Source organism: Chlorocebus sabaeus, chromosome 7, assembly GCF_047675955.1.
Source record: "Chlorocebus sabaeus isolate Y175 chromosome 7, mChlSab1.0.hap1, whole genome shotgun sequence".
NCBI lineage: Eukaryota > Metazoa > Chordata > Mammalia > Primates > Cercopithecidae > Chlorocebus > Chlorocebus sabaeus.
This window is the reverse complement of record NC_132910.1, coordinates 135,531,559-135,540,762: the sequence shown is the minus strand read 5'-3', so window position 1 is coordinate 135,540,762 and position 9,204 is coordinate 135,531,559. Positions and strand designations below refer to the sequence as shown.

At 44.9% G+C, this 9,204-nt stretch overlaps 1 long non-coding RNA gene across 1 annotated transcript; it reads left to right on the top strand.

The window, feature by feature from the left end:
- Positions 1 to 508: 508 nt before the first annotated feature.
- On the top strand, positions 509 to 7,027 carry LOC119620561 (uncharacterized). Its single transcript, XR_005237041.2, has 3 exons — positions 509 to 721; positions 2,524 to 2,756; positions 5,895 to 7,027. It is a non-coding gene; the product is annotated as an uncharacterized lncRNA (long non-coding RNA).
- The last annotated feature ends 2,177 nt before the right edge of the window (positions 7,028 to 9,204 follow it).

Sequence of the window (9,204 nt, the reverse complement as noted above, 5' to 3'; positions counted from 1 at the left end):
AATGAATGAAAGTTCTGTAGTGACGGCCAGTAGTGACAGTCCACGAGGGGACATCCTGGTACTTTCCCGCGTTTCATACTTTTCCTGTTACTATAACCACGATCTCTACCTTCTCTAGAAAGGCGATTAAAACATGTTTAGGACATCTGGGCGACTGTACTGAGATCCCAGCATGTGGCAATCCAGCCATTACGGGAGCTGCACTGCTGAAGCACAGGTGCGTCCTGCCGGCTCTTAAGCCCAATTAGGAGGCAGGGTTATTTGATGGTGGAACAGAGCGGACCCTGCTGTGCATGATGTACCCAGACTGTGTCAGCTGCATTTGTGGCTTGTCCCATGACCCTTTGGCCCATCCTGCTGCGAGTGTGGCTGTCAGTCAGGGTTGAGAGTTTAGAGAGAAGTGGGCAGGCAGCTTCAGGCCCCACGTTGGTGTTGGCCTGGGCACCTGTTGGATCAACACAATAACTGCAGCCTGGAGTTCCTGGAAGCTGCCTTCTGCTCAGCCAGGCCTGCTGTGGACGGAGCCCGTGCCAGCTACATGTGCCAGGGAAGCCACAGCTTGGCTAGTGAGCAATGCAATTCTGGGAAAGTGCAGGCTCTCTGTGTTCTTTCCTCTCTTGCAAACCATGGGCACCCTTGGGTCCCTTGGGGGTCACTGTGTTACACCTGCTTTTTATCTCTCTAGGCAGGAGCTGCTCAAGCCACATCTTATGACACTGAGGTAAGAGCAGAAGGTTGCAGAGTGTGCGGGCTGGGGTGTGTGCTAAGGCCCTGTGTGCTGGATTACTCCTTGTGTGTCTCATTGTTTACAGGAATTTTTTGTTTGTTTGTTTGTTTTTTGAGACCGGGTCTTACTGTGCCACCCAGGCTGGAGTGCAGTGGTGCGAACATAGCTCACTGCAGCCTCGGACTCCTGACCTCAAGCAATCCTCTCGCCTCAGCCTTCCAGGTGCTTGAGATGAGAAATAGACTTTTTCTCCTTTAATAATTCATTATTTCTCCCCTTGGGCTGTTTGTTCAAACCCACACAGGAGCAGGAACATTGCTTTCGATTGCCAAAGAAATGACATAATGATGCCAATGATCAAAATGTCAAGAACACAGTGTCTTAGGCTGAGATGGTGAAGGCAGCATTCAGGCAATGGTGATCTGGGGTGATAGGAGTGGCTAGGCGGAGACTGAGGCCTCCCTTCTTATAGGATTTGATGGTGGAACAGAGCGGACCCTGCTGTGCATGATGTACCCAGGCTGTGTCAACTGCATTTGTGGCTTGTCCCATGACCCATTGCTCATTGCTATTATTGTCTTGTTTTATTTCTGCTTTTGTTTGTTTGGGTAGGTGAAAAGGCAGGTAGGGTGATGAAGAGCAGAATGTTTCATTTTTATCAAGCATCACTTGATTCAAAACGTAGCCACTGAAAAGAAGCAATCGTTTTTGGCCTGAGTCTCTGAGGATAAGACAGTGCGTGGTGATGGATGCAGCCCAGGTGGGAGCTGTCTGCAAAGAACCCAGCTGCTTCCTGTGGCTCTGGTCATCCTGCTGCCCTCAGCTGCTCCCACGGAGGCCACCTGCCTCCCTAACACTGAGCTGCTCACCTAGTCCAGCCACCAGTGACGGCCCCTGGCTTTTGAGGTGTCTGTTCTCTCCTCTCTCACTCCACTGCCACTGGCTTCCAGGGATCTCCAGCCTGTATAGAAACTTCTCACTACTCTGCCCTCGCCCTTTTAGCAGGCTCCTGATGCTACTGACTCCACCTCCCAGGCAAATCATTCTAATTTAATTCTTTACAAGTATTCTCCCTCCTGAGTGCTGGGCTCCACCATGGGGACGAGCCAGGGCACATCACCCACAGCTTTCCAGACACCCGGGGCCGGGGCCTGTCCTGCTGTGAGTGTGGCTCCTTCAGCCCTCTTCCTTCTTCGCCTGTGGGGAGTTAGACATTCGCGAACCTCGTACTCAATCCCTGCCTCTGTCACGGCCCTGCTAAGTCAATAAGACATATCTGCATGTGTCAGAATATGTGCAAGCTTTGGACAGGATTCGAGTCTTTCCCCATGGAGCTTTTGGCAGATGAAGCGTGTGGCTCAAAGCTGGTCTGATGTCCCTTAACCTCCCCCACACCAGGACTGTCTCTGTCTCCACATTCCAGCATATCTGGGTGTCAGCTTTGACACAATCAGACACTGTTGCTGAAGTTTTTACGTTTATATGACAGAAGAAACTGTCGCCGCCCCCCCCACCGCACCCTCCCACTTGTTGTAGGAAAGGGCTCCAAGGTCTTGAGACCACGTGCAGGGGATGGGAAAGCTGGCATTAAAGGGGAATGAAGTCCTTCTGTGATTCCAGCAGCCGCAGGAGGAGAACACCAGAATCCGAAAGTTCCTGTGCCCAGGGATGGGACCCGCTGACTTCAAGAGCTGAGCAGGTGTCTGGCTGGTGGAGGAAGCCCCAGTGTGGATTCATACGCTAGTGTCTCCAGAGAACATAACTGACATTTGTCTTTGGGAGATGTGTTTGAGTAGATCAGCTAGTGAAAAACCCAGCTGGCCTGCAGCCCTCCCGGCAGAGAGTGAAAAGGAAACCCGACTGGGGGATACCGCCCACCCTGGTCCCCAGAGAGCTGCGTGGTTTCCTCCCGCCCAGGCCTTTGGATCGGGCCACAGCAAGTGTCCCTGGGCACCTGGCCGAAGCTGGAAACTCGGGATGAGAGTGGAGGCCCTGGAAGGGAAGAAGAACTGAGGAGTGAGCTTGCCCTGTGAGAAGGGGTGGAGCTCTTCAGAGGATGGGGGTGAACTTACCAGACACCTGTGGAAATGGAGGCTGTGCTGGAATGGGGGAGCCTGGATGAAAATCAGAGAATGAGAAGGCCGGGTTCAGAAGGGTGGGAAAGTCCCCCGTGTCCCCTTCGAGGGGGATGAGGTCATCCGGGGCCACTAGGAGGACCAAGCCTTTAGGCAGAACCTCAGTATTTACCCTCCTGTGTTGTAATCCTGCCTTATTTTGGGTTTCTAAAAATTGCGGTAAGATGTACATAAGAGTTACCATTTTAACCATTTTCAAGTGTACAATTCAGTGGCAGTAAGCACATTCACGACATTGTGTAACCATCGCCCCACTGATTTCCAGAACTTTTTCATCTTTCCAAACACAAACTCTGTACCCATTAAGCAATATTCCCCTTTCCCCTCAACCCCCGCAGCCCCTGGTGACCTCTGCTCTACTTTCTATCTCTTTGAATTTGACTAGGTATCTCAGAGAAAGGGAATCATATAATGGTTTTCCTTTTGCATTCGGCTTATTTCACTTAGCATGTTTTCAAGGTTCATTCATGGTGTAGAATATATCCAAATGGCATTCCTTTTAAAGGCTGAATAGTATTCCATTATAGGTAGATGCTACCTGACAGTCAATGAATGGGTTAGCTGCCATACGTGCACAGAAACCCATACTATGGCACTGGCTTTTTTAAATTTTTTTATTTCTTTTTTGGAGTAAGGATCTTGCTCTGTTGCTCAGGCTGGAGTGCAGAGGCATGATCTCGGCTCACTGCAACCCCTCCACCTCAGAGGGTTTAAGCAATTCTCATGCCTCAGCCTCTTGAGTAGCTGGGACTACAGAGGCACTCCATTGTGCCTGGGTAATTTATATATTTTTAGTAGAGACGGGTTTCGCCATGTTGGCCAGGTTGGTCTCAAACTCCTGACCTCAGGTGATCCACCAGCCTCGGCCTCCCAAAGTGTTGGGATTACAGGCGTGAGCCACCACGCCTGGCCTGATTTACAGTATTTGAAATCAAATCCATCCTCAGTGTTTCCCCAAGGGGATCAGAGCAGGGCACCCGGGAACATGCTTCCTTCAGGTGTGTTGCAGAAGCTTAGCTACTGACACGCTCTCTCCTGCTGCACTTAAAACTGGAAACAACTGAAATGGTCAGCCGCGTGCGATGGCTGGGAAATCACGGTCCATTTATACCAGCTTTCACCGGTAATGTCCTTCCAGATTTTTCAGTGAGATGGGCAAGAATTTCATGATATAAAATTGAATACAAACAAAGCAGATGACAAAAGTCATATATAATGTTACACATTTGTAATACGTCTTAATGCATCTCAGTAATACATAGTGCATCATGGTGAGATATATGTATATATATAAAAGCAGGAAAGAGATGTGTTAAGTGTAGTTTGTCTCTGGAAGATGGGGTGAGGAATAGTTTTTGTCTTTTCTAAATTTTTCGTAATTTTTTTACAGTAAGTGTACATTATTTGCATGATCAGGAAAAAACCACTCTACATGTAGAAGCCAGTAGGCAGGCATGCATATATCCAGCACTTTCCATCTGACCAGAGAATCCTGTGTCATCTCCTTACATTCATCTCTGGGTGGTCACCCATGTCAGGACCATGAGAGGCCCGTGAAAGAGCCAAAAGGAATCCTCAAAAAATATCTGCCCGCTAAATTACCTGTATGACCTAGACTCAGGAGGGAAAGGGTGGAATCTTGTTACCATATTAGCAAGAGCGGCTGTGCACATGCTTGCAGGAAAGAACTTCCCTATTATGACACTATTTTTCAAAACAGGCTTTTCCGTGCTTAATCTGTTTTGTGAATGATCCTCTCTCTGCCCCTCCCCATCCTACAAAAAAGAAGACATTCGTTTTTACGTGTGTTAATGGTAATTCTGTTGGTAAGGCTAGGTCCTATTGTCTGGCCACAAACGGGAACCCACTTAAGACCTCTGTCCCTTGTGATTCCATGGCCTGGGGATGCATAGGAAGGCAGTCACCACACAGTATGGGAACAGAACCTCATGTTCTCACTCAGCTACTGGTTCACTTGGGTTAAAAAACATCATGGGCAGACAGGCTGGCCAAGTTGCTGTGTTCTCTTTGGATTCAATAGCAATACCACTTATTTTATATATTTACTTATGCATATTGTATTTCACAAGAACAGGCTTCAAGATGGTTTACTAGCATTTGTTTGCTTTTATTTATCACATTTATAAGTACTGGTTTATCAAATTTTATACCGTAATAAGATGTTAAAAACAAACCAGAAGAAAAGAAAAGTAGAAGAAAAGGAGGCGGGGGGAAATTAGTGTGCAGAACACCTGCTGTGAGACTTTGCAGAGTTACCAAGGTTGGATGGGAAACAGCTGGGAGCTCCTGGTGGTTAAGGGGGATCCCAAACAGAGGGTCACCTTAGAGCTGATTCAGCGAGGAGAGGACCATGAACCAAGCACTCTTGCTTGATGGACTCTAACCATCTTAAAACACTGTCAATCAATCATTGAAAACTCACCCAGAGTCCAACAACAGCCACGTGCAGACACAATCTCCTGGGGTGGCCAGAGAGGACAGAGACATGTTCCAGCTGCCAGATTCATTGCTGCTATCTTCTGAGAAGCTGGAAGTCAACACCAGGAACTGAACAGTGCCCAGAGAACAGCAAACTAGGGTTGGGTCTTAAAAAGCCCTTGCCTAACTTTATAAAGTCTAAATGAGTTTTGGTTTTATCCTAAAATGTTGGCAAAACTCCTTAGCCTGGTATTCAAGGCCACCACAAGCCAACACCAACAAATATCTATAGTCTTGGTCCCACTTCTCCACATTACCTGGCATTCCAGTTGAACACTGGCCTCAGGCTCGCTGTGCCTACTATTTGACACCCCTTCCTCTTCTTTGTACAATTCTTTCCTTAACCTAGAATGATCTCCAGAGCGATTTCCTTTCGCCCGCAATGATCTCCAGATGGGGTCGTCTGGGGCCCAAGGGAAGCCCCACCTAGAAGAGAACATTAGAGCATTCACAAGGATCTCCTCTTCTGATAAGAACACCAAAGTTCCTTGTGGGGTAACTAGTTTCTCTTCTATTTTCGTTTTCTCTTCTAGGAGGACAGCACATTGCACTCTCACCTCCTTTGCAGTTAAGTGTGAAATAGTGCCCATAGAGTGTGAAAGAAAAGAAAGAAGATGATTCACCTCCCAAAGAAGGCAACTCCCCACTGCTGTGTCCCTTCTACCAACTTGATTCAAAAAACCAAAATGGACCCGGGAACCACGTGTTGAAGATGGGAGAGCTCCAAAAGAGACTGGAGCCCTGAGTCACCACCTGGAGGAAAACTACCCACCCATCAGGAATTTATACTATACAGTTGGGAGTTTTTGGGTTAAAGCAGTTACTTTAACTAAAACACCCAGAGACAAGTCATTATTGCACAAATTGGTTACCTTTTTGTATGTTTGGGTCCTCTCTGTTCCACGAGACTGCACGTTCCTTTGAAACACATCTATTTAAAATTCTTATATCCCCAGAGAGCCTAGCAGAGAGTATGCACAGAGTGAGCCTTCAGTAAATGCTGAGTAAATAAGCTCCTGAAGAATGAAACTGGGTCTTTGAAGTTTGTTCTGACCAGTACTTAGTATAGGATATTGTACTGTTGGTCACTTTTCATAAAGGTTCTTGCTATTAAGGAACTTGATATCCAATGTACTCACAGAGAGTAGAAATTCAGGGGAAACAAATAGAAGAGATATGTCCAAAAATCCATTTAAAATTTCATTGACAGATATTTATCTCTTTAATCCTGGAAGTTGTTGCATGTAAGGGAAGGTTCAGTAGAACGAAAACAGGGCTGCAAGCTGGGAGGAGATTTAGGGTCTCTTGGCCAACTCTGCCACAAATTGTATTACCTTCAATTTCCCCGCTGGTAAAATGAAGTCAGTGGTCCCCAAAATGAAATTTGGACTAATGACAAATTAGCTAGCATTTGATTATACATCGATAGGTTCCCCATGTGATTTTAATGCACAAATCAGATTTGGGAACCATTAGGTAGGTGTCTTATCCTATGAGTCTATCTTTTTCAACATGGAAAAATTAATTTGTTTTGCTGACCGAAGGCTGTGTAACTTAGAACTGGAAAGAGACATAGAATCGAATAACCCATCTCTATGGGGCAAAAAAATTAAACACCTTTAGTTCGTCCAAAGATGAAAGGGAAAAATAAACATGTTTTAAGATGATTTGGTAGAGAAAATATTTTCTTTGCCAGGATATTAGAGAATTTGTCAAGAGTTATTAAACAGGAGAGCCAAAGGTTTCATTGCAGGAACTTAATAAATATTTGTTTATTAGCTGATTAATGTGCTGATCCAAGCAGAGAAGGAATTCTGTCTTTGTTTTAAAGCCAGGATTTCTAACTGCCCTTTCGGGATAAAAATGTGCTCTGTGTTCGGCTAAGCAACCTAAACTGTCTATTCCATTATTCAAATAAACACCAAAAGGAATTTAATGTATCCTCTGGCAACCAAAGATAATACTCCCAGGTCAAGCTTCCTTCAGGCAGATATTAATGGTTACTTTTAGTTAGTGAAAAATATTGCATAATTCATGCGCTGTGCTTGACAAAGTTGATCCAAACTCTGGGACCCTCAGGAATTTCAGGCAGAATTCCTTACTCTTTGAGGGTGTCTTCGTTCCCCACCCTGGGTGTTTATCATGCCTCTGAGTGAAACACAATGATGACAATGGCATAGCTTTTCAAAAAAGAAATGATCCAGAGTCCTTTCTGAAGTGCAGCAATCAGAACTATTGATTCTGAAATTGAGCCATTTCCAGTGGTACCAAAGAAGTGGTATATTATAGAATTAGAATATGTCTTCTATTCAGCACACTCCAAATCACTCTCTATACAAACGTATTCAAATGTATTTTTATTCAACATATTCAGAATGTTCATCCTTCAAAAAGTGCTTCTCCCATTAGCCAGCCTCATGCAAGTCGGTTGTTCCCACCTTTATTCCACTGATATGGAGGTCATTTGAATGCTGTTTTCTCTGTTAAGATGCTGTCATTTGAACAATACACTCACGTTTCATGCAAATTTGAATTATGCAAGTTTTAAATAATGCTATGTAAAACAGCAATAAAATACTACTGGAGATTGCTCAATTTCAGAATGGGCAACATTTGAAATAGTCCAAATTCCTCCAAATTTGCATGATTTATCCAGAATGGCACAACAAATCCAGAGCATAGCCAGTGAAACTTACACCGTGTTTGGACCCTGGTCTGATGGCTGTGCCACAGTTGTGGTAAACAGAAACCTCCACAGGGAAACCTCCACAGGCCTTGGTCAGTATGACGGGGAGTCGTACAATGAATCAAAGCAGATGTTTTCCTGAGGGATTTTTGTGGCTATAGTGCAGTTCAAAAAAATTCATTGTGTTAATAATTTAATATTTTTGATATCCTATGAAAGTATCACACAAGCTTTTATAATATAGTGGCACTGAAAACGTGCTGTAAATTATTATACTCCATTCAGTATGACAGGGGAATGGTTCCAGGACCCCCAGCACCTTCTACCCCAGGATACCAACATCTGCGATGCTCAACTAACTGATAGAAAATGGTCTAAGATTTGCATAGAACCTACTTACATCTTCCTGTATACTTTTTTTTTTTTTTTTTTTTTGAGACAGAGTCTAGCTCTGTCTCCCAGGCCGGAGTGCAATGGCACGATCTCAGTTCACTGTAGCCTTCGCCTGCTAAGTTCAAGCAATTTTTCTGTCTCAGCCTCCCGAGTAGCTGGGATTACAGGCACACGCCACCATGCCCAGCTATTTTTTTTTGTATTTTTAGTAGAGACGGATTTCACCATGTTGACCAGACTCATCTCAAACTCCTGACCTCAAATGACCCACCCACCTCGGCCTCCCAAAATGCTGGGGTTACAGGCATGAGCCACCATGCCCAGCCCCTTCCCATATACTTTAAATCAACTCTAAATTACTTACAATATCTAATTCTATATTGAATTACTTAGGATTTATATGAATCCTAAGTAAATAGTCGTTATACTGCTTGGCGTAGGGAATAATGGCAAGAAAAAGCCTGTACGTGTTTAGTACAGACACAACCATCTTTTTTGTTTGTTTGTTTTTTGAATACTTTCCATCCATGGTTAGTTGAATCTGAGAATGTTGAACCCATGGATACTGAGGGCCAACTGTAGTATGAAGTGACATTAGATGTGATAGATGAAGAAGGCCTGTCACTGGCCATGATCCACCTTGCCATTAATTTGGGAGAAAGACTCTGCAAAATAGAAGAGATTGTGCTAGGACGCATTTTGAAGCATCTTTAAAGCAAGTATACCATGAATATAGATGTGGGCACTCTGGTAACATATTCCCT